Genomic DNA, 18149 nt, shown 5'->3' with positions numbered 1-18149 from the left:
TGAAGCACAAAGAGTATTCTAACAAATCATGGTGAAAATGTGTATCTATCAAGTGGGTATATACAACATACAATGATTGTAGAAAATTAAAACAAAAGCAAACTAACATACATGACTCTCAAGCGAAACTCGTATCATGTGATGAATAAAGATATAGCTGCAAGTGACATACATGTGGATTGAGACGAAAGATTGGATGCCCGTGGGCTTAGACGCTTGAGTATTCCTATAATATTACCTTGGGGTTCCTTGGGTGCCCCAAATATTAGGATGTTGTCTCTCCTTGTTCCTTCATCCATCATGATAACATCCAAAACTAGAAAATTTCAGCACACAACACTCAATAGAAAACTTGTGAGATCATTTAGTAGGACAGGCAAACCATTAATATTAGGTATTATTATAAAATGATTCATATTTTATTATTGCGTAAGGTACAGTATTCTAACTTATCCATGACTTATAGCATCATCGGAAACAAGCAAACTATGCAAGGAAAAACAAAATATGTGTAAAACGTAACATTCTATGGTGATCAGCAAATACACCCTACTTATGTAACTCCAAATATTCTGAAATATAAAGACAAACTCAGGAATTTTCATAAAAGTAATGTGTAAATTATTCAGATATAGAAGATGTCCATGTAAAATAAGAGAAATTTTGCACTAGACGCATAAGTATGTGTTTTTGCATCATACGAATTGTACTTATGATTCAAATCATCCTCACAAACAAACATAAATCTTTACTTGGTGCAAAAACAAAATTAAACATAAAAACTAATCATAATAGTAGTAATAAGGACGTTATTACACACAAACATAAAGTAGAACAAGAAAAATACGATAACTCTTGGGCTGCCTCCCAACTAGCGCTATTGTTTAACGCCCCTTGCTAGGCATAATGCATATGATTCAAGTAACATCATCCACCTTAGCCACCTTGGTTGGACCCTTCTCCGGTCCAAGATCCTATTTTCTTTTATTTATAAGATCTGAAGGTGAAGTCGTAAATTTATCAAGTGACTCAAGTTTTTTAATGCAGGTGCTGAGGAAGGAATTCATATGATGAAGGGTAGGGCCTAAAGTTTTAATAGGTTCGTTAACCTTTTGTATTGCACTAATATTTTTCTACAATTCCCACAACTTTTCTAATATTTGGACTCCCTCATTTGTAAAAGAGGACATTTGATGTCAAGGAAGAGTTCCTACCACCCCTTGTACTATTTCGTAAGCAGCAGTCCTTTTGTTGCGGTAAAAGAGGACATTTGATGTCAAGGAGGATCCAATTCGACAAACATTCCTTTTGTTGCGAAGTCAAGAACTTGTCTATGGGACATGCCAAGTCCTATGTAAAGGTTACAAAGAAGGATCTTCATATCATTTTATTATAGTAGAATTATGTTGAGACTCAATTGAATGGTACCAAGCATCCTTCATACTCCCACCCTCTTTATGTTTGAAATAGTGTACTACAAAATTAGGTGAAACATTAGTGGGTTGTGCAGACATCGTAACGGGGAAGTAAACTATGAAAGGTAAATATTTTTGTATTTTTATTTTTTATAGATTGGAAAATATAACATGAAATAAAAAGTAGAACAAGGGATTGATAATTTGTACAAAGGTACTTCATAGTAAGTTGGTGATACTCCCCAACAACGACGCGAGAAATCCTTCCTCGTACTTGTGATGTGCGTTGTTCTTTTCCGTGAAGAGGAACAGATGATGCAACACATTATAGATAAGTATTTCCCTTAGTGAGAACCAAGGTTATCAACCAACAGGAGGACCATGCAACTCTTGAATACAGTTCCTACACAAAAAAGAGCAAACACTTCCACCCAAAACGGGCAAGAGGGTTGTCAAGCCCCTTGAACTCGTTACTTGCAAGAAGATAAGGAGTATAGATTGATAGTTTAAATATATTAAATATAAAAATTAAATAAAGATAATAAAATGCAGCCAGGAAATGATAGTATTTGTAAATATATAAGAGAATAGACCCGGGGGTCATATTGTTCTCTAGTGGCATCTCTCTCGAAGAAGGCATAAAGTGGGTAAAAAAAATATTGTTGCGAAATTGATAGAAAAGAGCATAGTTATGCAATATTTACTCAGAGAAATGATCATGTGTATCTAGGCATCATGTCCATATGCAAATAGACCAACTCCTTCCTGCATCTACTACTATTACTCCGCCCATCAACCACTATCCAACATGCATCTAGAGAACAATGCCATGATGTTGATGAGTGGAGTAATAGTAGTAGATGCAGACATGAGTGTGTCTACTTGTTTATGGATGTGATGTCTATATACATGATTATCGTCGTGAATAACATGTCATGACTATGCACTATTCTGTCTATTGCACACTGTAATTTGTTAACCCACCATATGCAATCTTCAAGAGAGAAACCTCTAGCGAAAACTATGTCCTCGGGGTCTACTGAAAATATGTACTAAAACTCCAAAACTACTTTGCTGCAATTTATTTATTTTTATTTACTTTTATATATTTATATTATATACTGATAATCCCCAAGTGTCGAACTCACATGGAGCTAAAGGTAAGGTCAATATTCTCTCAAGTCCTATCCACCATTGATACGACTCTACGTACACCATTGATACGACTCTACGTACATCAATCTATTTAGAAACAAGAAATAAAACTTTCATGTGGGTACAAATAGGATAGCTTTGCATGATATTGGAGAACTAGAATATAAAAAATAGTTTTTGTGTAAAGATAGTTCGAATATATTACAATTTATTGCAGATAGCAAGTGTGGAATAATGACGGTATGGTTTGCAGAATTGTCCTAGGCTACTGATAACAAGATCGATAATCATTATTGCAACTATATATGAGCGAGCGGCATGTGGTAACATACTTTCCATTCTTGGATTATATGAACTTATGACTGGACTTCTAGCATGCATCCGCAACTACTAAAATCATTAAGGTAAACCCTACCATAGCATCGAGTATCAAGTCCCGTTTACTCCGATACGCAACAACCCCTTACTCCGATATTAGCTTCTGTCACTCTAGACACCCACTATAAGTGAATCGTAAATGTATTGCAACACCCTATAGCGGGAATCCCTCAAGGGAGCGTAGCATGGAAGGCACCATAAGATATCACCAAAATAAATCATGCAAATCGAACCAATCAAAATCATCAATCAAATCAAAGGACAAAAGAAATCTACTCAAAGCATCATAGGATGGAAACACATCATTTGACAATAATATGTGGCATAAAGCACCATGTTGAAGTAGGGGATTACAACGGGTTGTGGGAGAGTGTACCGTTGTAAATATACAATGGAGGTGATGAATACGGTGATGTTGATTGATGTCTACTACACAACTTTATTCTTATACACTCTGCTGGGCATCCAAGCGCAGAGTTCTATAGGACAGTAGCAATTTTCCCTAGAGTGGATGACTTCGATTTATCAATCCGTGGGAGGTGTAGGATGAATATGGTCTGTCTCAAACAACCTTGCAATCAAATATAAGAAATCTGTTGTTTCCCAAACACACCCAATACAATGGAAAATTTTATAGGTGCACTAGTTCGGCGAAGAAATGGTGATACAAGTGCAATATGGGAAGTACATATATGTTTTTGTATTATGAGATTATCAAAACAGCAAGGTCGCAAGTGGAAAACAAGAAGCAAAATGTTGTATAATTTCTTGGAAATAAGGCCTAGGGGTCATTCTTTCACAAGTGGAATATCTCAACAATGCTAACTCAAAGGATCGATATGGTTGACTAGAGGGGGGTGAATAGTCAACTACCATGTTTAAGCTCTTCTTTATCAAATTAGGTTAAGCAACAAATAGGTTGTCTACATATGCAACTAGGTGAGAAACCTATATGATACTAACAACATCAATAACAAAGACGTAGTCAACACAAAGTAAAGTTAAGAAGTAAGCACAAGTGGAACCGATGAAGACGAGGATGTGTTACCGAAGATCCTTCCCTTTGACGGGAAGTACATATCGATTGGAGTGGTGTCGAGTCATAATGCTCCAGTAAGGCCCTCGTATTCTCCTCATGCCCTCACACAATGTGAAATGTCGTGATTCCACTAGTGGTGCACTTGAAGGCAGCAACCAAACGACCCGTCACTAATTGCGTTGGTTTCCCTCCAAGATTAAAGGGTGATGTAGCATAGCAACGGAAAGTATTTCTCTGAGTTATGAAACCAAGGTATCAATCAACAGGAATATCCACAAGACTATATAAGCAGCACCCGCACAAAAATAGAAAATCCTGACAACCCAACGCGTGGAGGGGTTGTCAATCCCTCATGCGTAAAGTAAGGATAGATTGGTAGATGCAAATAAGAGTGATAGAAAATAAAACACATCATGGTATTTTCTATTTTTTTATGATATATATCTGAAAATAGAATGGCAAATAAAATAGAAATGGGAATACCAAAGTAGAGATTACAAATATATGATGTGAAGTAGACCCGGGGGCCGTATGTTTCACTAGTGGCTTTTCTCAAGAAAATAGAAAACGGTGGGTAGACAAATTACTATTGGGGAATTGATAGAAGAGAAAATAATAATGAAAATATTCAAGACAATGACCATGTATATCGGCATCACGTCCAACACAAGTAGACCGACTTCTGCCAGCATCTACTTCTATTACTCCACACATCGATCGCTATCTAGCATGCATCTAGTGTATTGAGTTCATGGAGAAACACAGTAGTGACTTAAGAATGATAACATGATGTAACACGATCTATTCATGTAGTAATACACCACATCATTTTATCCTTCATAACAATGATACATGCGTGTCATGTCTCTTTCTGTCTCTGATATTGAGCACCGCAAGATCGAACCCATCACAAAGCATCTCTTCCCATTGCAAGATGAAAGATCAAGTTGGCCAGAAAAAATGAAATATAGGAGAAGAAATACGACGCTATAATAATCAAGCATGAATATGTTTTCATAGATCTGATCATAAAATCAGAATTCATCACATCCCAACAAACACACCGCAAAAGAAAGAGTTACATCATATGGATATCCAAGATACCATTGTATTGAGAAACAAAACGAGAGAGAGAAATCCATCAAGCTACTCCTTACAGACCCATAGGTCTAATATGAACTACTCATGCATCATCGTAGGATCAACAATGAGCATGGTGAACCCCTCTCTGATCGTGTTCATCTCTAGAAAAGGCTCTACATTGGATTTCGTGGCTTCTAGAATTTGTGGCGATTGAAACGATTTTTTGTGGGATCCTCCAGGGTTTTCTGAATATTGGGGTATTTATAGAGCTCAGATGCAGTGGAGGAACCGCCCGATGGCCTCACTAGACACCAGGGGACGCCCTGGTGTCTAGTGGGCCGCCTAGGCCTCATCTGGTGCTCCTTCTTGGCTCCCATGTTTTCTACTGGTACAAAAAAAATCTCCATCAAATTTTGTGGCATTTGGACTTCATCTGATATTGATTTTCTACGAAGGAAAAAACAGAAAATACTGCAACTAGGACTAGGCACTATGTCAATAGGTTAGTCCCAAAAATTGATATAAAGTGGTTATAAAATGATCATAAAACATCCAACAATGATAATATAACATCATGTAACAATAAAAAAATATAGATACATCGGAAACGTATCAGCATCCCCAAGCTTAATTTCCACTCGTCCATGAGTAGGTAAATGATAAAAACAAAACTTTTCATGTGAAATGTTGCCTCACATGTTCTTTATATTCCTTTTCTTTTCAGTAGGGACATATGGACTTGTGGATGATGCAAAGCAATAGTCTATAGTTTGACATGAAAATTTGAATACTCGATCGTATCAGCAAGCAACCAAGTCTTTCAAAATATCAATGCTAAAGAACGGTATCCCTGGACCATCATGCTCTATCCTTGAACCATTCATGCAACACACTCAAATATTAAATATATCCAATGCTCAAGTATAATAATGGTGTTCCTTAGTTGGTGCTTTATAAGAGAAGATGGAGTCTCAAATTCAAAAATAAAAATTGCATAAAGTAGATATATAGGCCCTTCATAGAGGGAAGTAGGGATTTGTAGAGGTGCGAGAGCTCAAAGTGAAAAACATAGAGATAATTTTGTTTGGTGGTATGGTTTTCGTGTCAACGAAAACGACTAGGAGTTTCCAATAGCCTGCATGCTAAAAACAATTATAGGCGGTTCTTAAACATTCCACGTCTAGTCGTATACACGGGTACACTCCATACCAACACATTCCAAGGAATTTATTAGTCGACAACATTTTTTTGCATTTTGGGACTACGCATCCCTATTACCACCATACTCTCATGCAATTATAAGTGAATAAACACTCATCTTGAGAATAACCTATTTAACATGGAAGATACGGACCACCCCTCACCGCTTGATGAGCGGTACGAGCACACTAAATAGAAATTTATTTTGAAAATTAAATTTGGAAGTTGCAAATTTACTTGGAACGGTGTTGAAATACCGCATATAGGTAGGTATGGTGGACTCATTTGGCACAACTTTGGGTTAGTATTTGGATGCACAAGCAGTATTCCCGCTTAGTACAAGTGAAGGCTAGCAAATAGATTGAGAAGCACCCAACCAAGTAATGAAAATTAGCATAAGGGAACAAAAAAGCATAACTAACGATGAATAATGCAACACAAGTAGTATGTAATTTCATAGAATAATTAATGTGCATGCATAGGGAATAAGAAACCGTAAGACCAATATTCTTACTAGATCATAATTACTCATCAACATAACTAACATATCACTATCTTCATGTCGCAAAAATATTGCAAAGAATTAAGTTTAATTAATGTGCATGCATAGGGAATCAAAAACCTTTACACCAATATTATCACTACATCCTCATGAAAGTTTTTATTATATCTTTCTGGACATTCATTACTTCATGACTAATTTCATCTAAAGCAAATTGCCATTGCAAATAACAAGCTCTCAAACAAATATAAGTGAAGAACGAGAGCACAAGTTTCTTTAAAAATTTCAACTCTCAAAATAATATAAGTGAAGAAATCGAGGATTTCTTCAAAATTTCTACTACTCTCAAAATAATCTATGTGAAGCATGAGAGAAAAATTCTTCAAAATAACAGCACCAACATGCTCAAAAAATTATAAGTGAAGCACTTGAGCAATTCCATTGCTAAAAAAATTTAAGTGAACCATAAAGAGAGATTCTAAAAAAGCATAGCATAAATTGATTCTCTCAAATAGGTGTGTCAAGCAAGGTTTGTTATGACAAACTAACCAACAAAGAAAGCAAAGACACGAATGATACAAGACGCTCCAAGCAAAATTCATGAACCATGACGAATAAAAATATAGTTCCAATTAAAATTACCGTTGGTTGTTAGCAGAAAGAGGGGATGCCTTCCGGGCATCTCAAGATTGGTTGCTTGCTACTTCTTGGATATTACGTTGGGGTTCCATGGGGAATCCCCAAGTTTAGGATTTTATCTCTCCTTATTCCTTCATCCACCATGATATCACTTAAAACTTTAAAACTTCAATCACACAAAACTCAACAAATGTTTTGTGAGATCCGTTAGTATAAGAAAAACAATATTTACTTTAGGCACTGTTGAAAACCTATTCCAATTTAGTTTTTGCATTATACCTATTGTATTATTACTTTACCATTGCTTATACTCCCCGATACAAGCCATAGAATCATGAAAACATGAACATAACGCAAGGAAAACTGAATATGTCAAAAACAGAATAGTGTGTAAAGACTCAAATTTTACTCATACTTCTGTAAATCCAATTTTTTTGAAAAATTTGGACAACGCAGGGAATTTTTATATAAATCTTGTGTAAAACATTTAGACACTTTTTACGTTTCTATGATTTATAGGATTTTCCCTACTGGACACGGAAGTTTCTGTTTTTAAAGAGGATTAGAACAAATAACACCCCACAGGATCCCAAAGGCTTTAGTTGGCACAAACACTAAATGAAATACAAAAAAACACAATTATAATAGTAGCATAGATTATCAAACACTCAAGAACAGAAAGCAAAAGTGAAATATTAATATTATTTATTGGGTTGCCTCCCAACAAGCGCTATCGTTTTACGCCCCTAGCTAGGCATATATCATACATTTTAAGTATTATCATCTTTAGTTTCCAACTCCTCAATTACATGCCCCTGATTTCTTAGACATCTAGCAGGCATAATGTCAAAAATTACACTCCGAGGGATAAACTTAAAGAATTAATTCATATGAGGAGGTTCATTCAAGTTGAAGTGAGTCGTAATCATCTTAAGATCTATGTTATTTCTAGAAGAGGCACCCTTGTTCTTGGGAGTTTGGGTAGTTTTTTTGCCAAGGGGAGTTTTCTTAATAGTTTCAATGGAAGAAAAATTTGTGCTCCAGTTGTTGAAAATTTCCTCTAATTTATCAATTCGAGCGGGGCTCTCTACTACCCTTTCATTAGTTATGGATTGTTTCTCTTTTAGCATCTTAATAGCGTCTCCCATCTTTGAACAAATATGATTAACAAGATTTTCCACCCTTTTATCCAAAGTTTCAACATGATCTTTGGTCATAATTTTTTTTTCAATAGCATCTATCCTTTTTGTAACATGCTCAAGAGTTAAAACTTTTAATTTGTAGTGATAGGTGGAGACCCCAATAAACTTCCCATGGCATTGAGAGCATCGGAGGGTGGTCAACGTTAGAAATTTCCCACGATGATAGTGTCTAGTAATTCCCACATAAAAGTTTCGAATAAGTAAAGTAGTAGATTCTTGTGGATAGATATATCATAAGCATTACAAATCCTATACCAAGCATCTTTCACATTTTCTCCTCACCTTTGCTTATAACTCAGAACTTCAATCTCATGGGTGCTCATAGCGAGGGAGGAGTTTTCCATAGCAATAAGTAAACAAAAGATCCGGAATAAACGACAAACAGACAGAAAGCAAATAAAAAGGAATTTTTTTGTGAAGTCGGTGAGAAGAAAATGAGAGAAAAATGGAAAATAATGTAATTGCAAGGAGATGAGAGTTGTGTGTAGGAACCTGATAGATCTTGACTTGATCTTCCCTAGCAACGGCGCCATAAATCTTGACTACTTGCTGATTGGGTTAGTTTCCCTCCAAGCTTAAAGGGTGTTGTAGCACAGCGATGACAAGTATTTCCCTCAGTTATGAAACCAACGTATCAATCCGGTAGCTAGGAAGATCCACAAGACTATGTAAGCACCACCCGCACGCAAATAGCAAATCCTCGTAACTCAAAGCGTGTAGGGGTTGTGAATATCTCGTGGGTAAAGTAAGGATGGATTGATGGATGCAAATAAGAGTAATAGAAAATTAAACGCAGCAAGGTATTTTTGGGTTTTTTGGATGATATATATCCGAAAATAAAAGGGAAAATAAATTACAAATATGAATAGCAAAGTAGAGATTGCAAATAGATGATGTGAAGTAGACCCGGGGGTCGTAGGTTTCACTAGTGGATTCTCTCGAGAAAATAGAAAACGGTGGGTAGACAAATTACTCTTGGGCAATTGATAGAAGAGAAAATAATTATGACGATATTCAAGGGAATGATCATGTATATAAGCATAACGTCCAAGACAAGTAGGTTGACTTCTGCCTGCATCTACTTCTATTACTCCACACATTGACTGCTATCCACCATGCATCTAGTGTCATGAATTATGGAGAAATGGAGTAATGCCTTAAGAACGATGAGATGATGTAGACATGATCTATTCATGTAGGAATAGACCCCATCAATTTATCATTGAGAGCAATGACACATGCATGTCATGTCTCTTTCTGTCACTGAGATTGAGCACCGCAAGATCGAACTCATCACAAAGCACCTCTTCCCATTGTAAGATAAAAGATCAAGTAGGCCAGAGAAAAACCAAATATGAGAGATAAAATATGAGGATATAATAATCAAGCATGAATATGTTTTCATATATCTGATCATAAACTCACAATTCATCATATCCCAACAAACACATCGCAAAAGAAAGAGTTACATCTTACGGATCTCCAAGAGACCATTGTATTGAGAAACAAAATGATAGAGAAAGCCATATAGCTACTACCCACGGAACTGTAGGTGTGATATGAACTAATCACGCATCATCGAAGGAGAACCAATGAGGATGGTGAACCGCTCTGTGATCGTGTTCCTCTCCTGAATGGGCTCTAGATTGGATTTCATGGCTTTTGGAACTTGTGGTGGCTGAAACTAGACCCCCACTATGGTTTTTTGAATATTGGGGTATTTATAGAGCTCAGAGGCGGTGGAGGAGGTGCCTGAGACCCCCACTAGACACTAGGCCTGGCCTCGTCTGATGCTGCTTCTTGGCTCCCAAGTTTCCTTCTGGTCCAAAAAATCTGTGTAAAGTTTCATGGCATTTGGACCTCATTTCATATTGATTTTCTGCGAATGAAAAAAACAACAACTCGCACTAGGAAATATGTCAATAGGTTATCCAAAAAAATTATATAAAGGGGCTACAAAATGATCATAAAACATCAAATAATGATAATATAACAGCATGTAACAATCAAAAATTATAGATATGTTAGAGACATATCATCTAACATTGACAAACAAGGTTGGGGCAATCTCCATCCTGGAATTAATTGGAGGCTCCGAAGAACACCCTAGGGATTAGTGGTGGAATCAAATTAATTGGAGGCTCCGAAGAACAACATGAACCTTCACCACAATGGAATATGCCTTCGAGGTGATCTCAACCATCTAGGGTGCTCAAACACCCTAGGGATTAGTGGTGGAATCAAATTTATCTTGGTGGAAGGGTTGAACAAGACCCTCTCAAGCAAACCCTGGAATCTACAAGTTTTATTCGCTAGGGAGAGACATTGGGGAACATGGAGGTTGGAGAAAGAATCGAGTTTAGGGTTGGAAAAGGTAGTCTTCTTGGGGAAGAAAAACTTCTTTATACAGTGGGGGAATAGATCCAACTGTTACCCACTCACTCAGCCCACATAGGAGCGGTACTACCGCTCCGGAGGGACGCACTACCACCCTTAAGAGGTAGTATTCCTACTGAGAGCGGCACTACCGCTGGCCCGGAAGGTCCTGAGATCAAGAGTGTAGGCAGGGCAGAGGTAGTTCCACTGGAACGGTACTACCACTCCTAGGGATGATAGTACCGCTGATAAGATGTATTACTGCCTCGTACTACCACTCAAGATCTGCTGAGGATTCCAACAGAGAAAACATCAGCGGAACTGGTGCAGTAATAAAGGCGGTACTACCACTGGGATCTTTCCGGACCAGAATGGAGGAAAGGTTGGAGCTCCAGTAAAGCGGGAAAGGAACATGGGTGCGAAAGAATGTGTACGTGCTGATTCTACCCAAACCTCTTGATAGTACGGTTTTCCTACGACCGAATTCCACCAAAAATGAAACACGGGAAAGAAAACGAAAGCCACTAGGGTAGAAATATGAAGTAATATCTGAAAGCTTTAGTGCACACAATTATTCCGCAAATGCATTGTCATCAATCACCAAAGCCATTAGGGTAGATATATGCCCTTACAATCTCCCCCATTTTGGTGGATTGATAACAACACGAGATTTGCACAAATAATATTAAACGATAGAAAGAAAACACCAGCATCTATAAAACATAGATGGGTTATCCATATATGTGTAACTATTTTTAGGTATGCTTTTGGAGTGCAAAATGCACGCACTAGGATTAACACTCCCCGTGTATTTTATAGACGGACAATACTTGCAGTAAGAGAATAGGAAACTAGTATAGATGGAATAAGTTATATGTGAGCATTAAGTAGCGCACAAGATAAGCATCTCACAAACGAAGACATAAGGATAATTTAAAGGTAGCATATGTCTCACACCATATGACGCGGTGTCACTTGAGTATAACACACATAAAACAAACAAGGAAAGCAAAAGATAAAAGAGTTTGCAAGCAAATAAAACCCAAGCAATGAAAAACACAGTCATGACTCATCAAATACCAAAAGACTCTCCCCCTTTGTCAGCGAGACATCAAAAGGGAAGAGAGAGCTATGAAGATCCATGATGGTTGAAAGTCCGATGACCATCTTCAGTACTCCTTGTACTCTCGACTAGGATGAATGGTGCAAGGGGGAACATAGGACCCAGACTGCTCCACATTGGAATACAACGCACAGTTCCAAGAGATCCAGGTTTCCTCATCATTGAGCTTGTCCTCCGAACCACTCTAAATCTCCCAGCCAAAATGCCCAGCCATAAACTTTTGATGGCTAATAACCGCAATCCATACAGAGTGAGCCTTGGACTAACCATGTACTTGCAAACAAAAGAACTTCTTCATCTTCTCCTTGAGCTTCTTAGCCCAAGATGGCTCAGCAGCAGAGGGTGCACAACTGCATCGCCACCCTCGGCCAATGTCACAACCCTAGTTTACCCTTGCTTGCAAAGCATTCATGCATCCATTTTTGTTTCCCTTTTTAAATTTTAATGAGTAAGTGATCAAGCCTCACAATTAAAACTTTTTTCAAAAGGCAATATAAAAACTACTTCAAATGGATCCAAGAAAACGTTCCAACTATTCTGTGAATATATTGGCATGAGGTAAAATTGCTAACCAATATTTTGAAAACACAAAAACATTTTATATTGGACTTTTTAATTAATTAAACAATTATTTGAAATGGAAATATATTTTCTATATATATAATATAATTCTATTAGTTTTGTAACTTTGATGTGGCACTCGATAATTCCATTTATGTCACATAATAAACTTTCAGGTTTTTATAAAATGATTTGATATTTTTTTCAAATCGGAACAAATGTAAGAAAACAAAAGAACAAAAGCATACCTCGCCACTTACCTGGCCCAGCACTTGAAGCACATGTGGCCCAAGTGCAAGTCGTCCCCAAGCTCTCGCCAAGAGGACGAGGCGTAGTAGCCCAAGAACGCACGATGCCTGCAACTCGTGCTTACCGTTGGAGGTCCCTCCTTCGTCCTTATCGCATCACCGATACGATGTGGACGAGCCGTTGAAACGATCCACTCTCCCCCCTTGCGCCATTCCTCTCCTCTCTCTGGTTTCCAGACCTCGGAGCCGACCACGCCCGTCGCCGCCGTTCATCACCAACGCGGCCACCGGCCACCGCACGCCTCCCCGAGCAGCCCATCTCCCTCGCCTTGTCGTCCTCGTCCCTCATGTCAACGAAATTGGAGCCGGAAGCCCCACAACATTGCCGTCATCGTCGTTTCGTCCACCGGCCATCAGAGCTCGCTGTCGCTGACTTGTTCCGCCTCGGAACTCCTTGAGCTCGCCGTCACCTCCAACCGCCTCGCAGTGAGCCGCAGAGCCGATTCCCCCTCCTGCCTGGTTTCTTCCGTGCCCCTAGGCTATAGAGCCACCGAGCACGAGCACCGTCCGCTACGTAGATCGTCGCCGACGCTTGCTCTGGCCACCCTAGCCCCTCCTGATGGCCCTGCAAGATGAGGGGCTTCACCATCTTGCTGTAGCCACAGACCGCTTGCAAAACGATTCTTTGTAGCGCCGATTAGGTAACTCCGGCGAGCCCCTGCCACGAGTTTGGTCGCCGCCGGCCACACTCCGGCAGGCACTGTCAGCGGGCCTCGTAGGTGGTCAAACCCTCAATCAGCGTGCGTCGGCGCGGGGATTACTCCCGGGTCACTGACCAGTGGCCCCCACTAGTCAGGTTTGACCTGGACAACGCGGTTTGACCGGCTAACGCAGTGATGATGTCAGGGTGATGCAGTATTTAATTTTTTGGTTTAATCTAATTCATGAATTTCTTGAAAATATCAAAAACTTTGAAAAATCATAGAAATTAATGTATAAATCCAAATGAAATAAATTATATATGGAAAACTTAAGGTTGCTGGATAGGCAAATTTCAATAAAGGCATATAAATGCTTATAAATGGGTTTGGAATTGATCTATATTGATCAAATAATTCCTATTTAACTTATGTTCACTTGCATTAGCTCTAACTAGCAACGTGTTAACATGCCATGCTCATGCATCATTGTGAAGCATTTGCCGTGCTGAAATTTTTCCTTGTTTGATCTTGTCGATAGATTTCCGAGACTTAGTTTTTGATGACATTGAAGAACAACTGAGTTCTTCTGATCAACAGGAAAGCAACCCCCCTTGAGCATTCCTATACAATCCCACTCTCTCTCTCTTGCTCTCATTTCAATGCATTAGGACCAAATGATTCTACTACTACCTGTGTTACGGTTGATGAACCCATTCCTTTGCATGACGTGTCATTGTCATGGTAAATAGCTAAACCAAGCAACCTAGCATACCTGGTAGATGCTTGAGACATGTTGTGCCATTACCCTGGTATGCTTGCTATGCTTAGAGTTGAGTTGGTCTGATCATCTGGATGATGAATTGGAATAATCAGGTCCTACTGATGAATGTGAAGTATGTGAACCTATTTTGGCAAAGGTAGAGATGAGAGGCCATGTAGGAGTACATGGTGGGTTGTCTCATTGACACTGCACTTAGGACCTGAGATCTTGTGTTGGTGTTCCAAGACTAGCTACTACCGTACATTCAACTATGGTAATTCGATCTCTCTCGGCTTATTACTAATTTATTCTCATTCCAAGAGTCGCAGTACTTCGAAACATTCATAGGTTGTGGCATAGTCTGCTAAGTGGATGAACGACCCAATCGGGACCGGCTTGGGGCCCTGGTCACATCGTTTGAGGTCATGTTGGGAACGTCGGCCGGACTTCTATTATGTGTTCCAACTTAGATAGGCGACTTCATTGGACATGAGTCATTATTGGTTAACGTCTATAGCCGACTCCCTCGATGGGCTTCCGCTTGATGGTTGACGAGGTGCTTGTTTTATGTGCACATGGCGATAAGTGGCGGGAGTATGTGTGACGAAGTACACCCCTACAGGGTAATCATCTATTCGAATAGCCACATCCTCGGATATGTACTACTTGGAGACTTGCATGGTTCATCGACAACTTTCACTATAGGAATCAGCTTCTTTGCCGGCTGCCATCACAGACCGCAAAGACTAAATCCCGGACGGCAAAGAGAATACCACACACGACAAAGAATATCACGGCCGGCAAAATTGTTGCCTCAGCCTACGACGGCATATGACCTTCTTTGCCGTCTGTCCCCCCAAAGCGGACGACAAAGCTCTTTGTCGTCAGCTTTCCATAGGAGCAGTCGACAAAGTGCTCGAGACGGCAGCCGACAGGGGTTGCCTCTGTTAGGGGTTAACGGAGGCTTTGCCGTCTACCTCCCCCTTATTCTTTGCCGTCTGCCTCCCCCTTATTCTTTGCTGTCTCATCCCCCTTATTCTTTGTCGTCTGCCTCCTCCTCCTCCCCCCACTCCACTCTTTGCCGTTTGCCTCCTCCTCCCCCCTCCTCTGTGCCATCTTCTTTGCCGTCTGCCCACCCTGGAGGAAGACGGCAAAGAGCCTATATAGACACCCAAGGATGCACAGCTGGGTGCCATGTGGCACCTTTGCCATCTGCCAGCTGATGGCACAGGTCTTTGCCATCAGCTGGCAGACGGCAAAGAGCCCATATAGTACCAATTTTTTGTTTTATATTATTTCACAGCACACACACACACACACACACACGCACACACACACACACATATATATATATATATTTGGCAGCACATTTATATAATTCACCACACATATATGATATATAGTTCACCACACATATACTCGCCAACACATATATATAATTCACCACACATATATGATATACATATAAATCAATGTACATCCCCATATATCGAAAGAACCAACATACAAAGTATTGCACTGTTTATCCATATATACATATACATATAGTTCGACATTGTTCATCGACTGAAATGAAAACTAGATTATATACATATAAAGTTCATCCATCGACATTGTTCAACTCCATGAATGCCAGCTTCCATGCATGTAGTATATCCAATCTGCAAAAATGTGAATAAGAAAGTCAGAAGAAGAACAAAATATGGTGCTTTTGAGCTAATTATGTCATTTTTAGCGGAAAACAAGCTAAGAATATAATATTCATGAGCTAACCAAGGTTCTTATGCCATTTTTAACTTATTATGGCATTTTGGAGCTAAATGGGCTAATTATGTCATTGTTGGGGAAATTAAAGCAAGGATAATATGAAAGACGAGAAGAAAGAGGAGGAGGAGGAGGAGAAGAAGAAATCAATAAGAAGGAGGAGAAGGAGGAGAAGGAGGAGGAGGAGAAGGACTAGAAGGTCCTTGGCCTTCTCCTTCTCCTCCTCCTCCTCCTTCTCCTTCTTCTCTTCTTCTTCTTCTTCTTCTTCTTCTTCTTTCTTTTCATTTTTCCTATTTCTTCTCCTCTTCTCCTATTGTTGGAGCTAAATTACCTAATTATGTCTTTTTGGAGCTAAATGGACTAATTATCCCATTTTAGAGGAAAATAAGGTAAGTATATAATATTCATGAGCTAACCAAGGTTCTTATGCCATTTTGAGCTGATTATGGTATTTTGGAGCTAAATGGGCTAAATTGCTTCAACTCTTCCATAATACTCGATAACACCTTCGCCGATAGCAGAGACACCACAATTTGTAGATTTCTAGTCGGGCATAGATAGCTCTTTGCCAAAGGTACGAAAGAGATACCCGTTGATGTTGTATTTCTCAAATGAACGGACCTTGTAGTCAAAACCATTAGCAACTTGTCTCAATTCGACGTCCATAGACTCTGAATTAGCCTACAAGTTTAATAGGAAACGGTTGTTGCATTAGCTGCAAGTTAGACGAAGAATGAAATGGTCCATTATTGATAATTACTGTTTGTTTGAACCAAGAGATGAAACCGGGATAGCCGCCTCCTGTCTTTGACAGAAGCTCATACTCTTCGACGGAATCATTTTCGATCACCGCTCATCCGAGAATTTGACGACGTAGCGACTATTTGAAATATCCGGGAATAAGAGCAGTTCAAATGAATTAGAAGTTACGGGAAAATGTGCCGAGAACTCACTCGATGTACGGCCGCAGTTCTGTTTGGTTGTTGAAGATATACAACGAAATGTTCCGCCATTCTTCGACATCCAACATTATTGGTTTCGAAGCACCGGCTGGTGCGAGCTTCCCTTTGAATAGGCTGAGGTTGGACCCACCTTTTTTAGGGTGTGCATCATTTTGCCCAGGCTTCGGATTATGCAAATGATGATTTTTGGCTTCGTAGTATGCTGTCACAAAGTTTGCCACCTCCTCGGTAATGAATGCCTCAGCCATCGATGCTTCAATTCTACGCTTATTTTTACATTTAGATCGAAAGGTCTTCTGCATCCTCTCAGGTGCATAGCACCAACGATCTTGCACGGGCCCACCCAATCTTGCCTCGGTCGGTAGATGTAAAATCAAATGCTGCATTGGATTAAAGAAGCCCGGTGGAAAGATCTTCTGTAACTTGCACAACAACTCCGGTGCAAACTCCTCCATGTCTTCTACCACGCCACGCGACAATTCTTTCGCACAAAGAACATGGAAGAAGTAGCTTAGCTCCGCCAGTACTAGCCATTCATCCTTAGGAATAAAGCCACGTAACATCACCGGCATTACCCGCTCTAGCCATATGTGCCAATCATGACTCTTGAGACCAAAGATTTTTCATTTTTCAAAACTCGCTCCCCTCTTTAGATTCGCTGCATACCCAATGGGGAACATCAAGTGCATTTTGACCCACAAGATAATTTCCGTCATAGCTGGCCTTCCAAGATTGAACCAGGCCTTTGGCTTCGACCACTTCTGCTTTCCTTTGCCTTCTCGCATGTTTTGTAACGGTCTATGACATAGTGTCTCTTGATCGACTCTAGCCTTAATATTATCCTTTGTCTTCCCATCTATGTCAAACAATGTACCAAAAATAGCCTCTCCGATATTCTTTTTAGTGTGCATCATGTCGATATTGTGTGGAAGAAGGAGGTCTTTGAAGTAAGGCAGATCCTAGAAGCATGGCTTGTGAGTCCAGGCGTGTTTTGAATTATACCCCTTGAAATACCCTGGACGCTCTCGATCAAGCTCGAGG

The sequence above is a fragment of the Hordeum vulgare genome, chromosome 5H (genome assembly GCF_904849725.1).
Source record: "Hordeum vulgare subsp. vulgare chromosome 5H, MorexV3_pseudomolecules_assembly, whole genome shotgun sequence".
In the NCBI taxonomy this organism is placed as follows: domain Eukaryota; kingdom Viridiplantae; phylum Streptophyta; class Magnoliopsida; order Poales; family Poaceae; genus Hordeum; species Hordeum vulgare.
The sequence above is the reverse complement of the archived record's forward strand: the minus strand, read 5'-3'. Positions refer to the sequence as shown.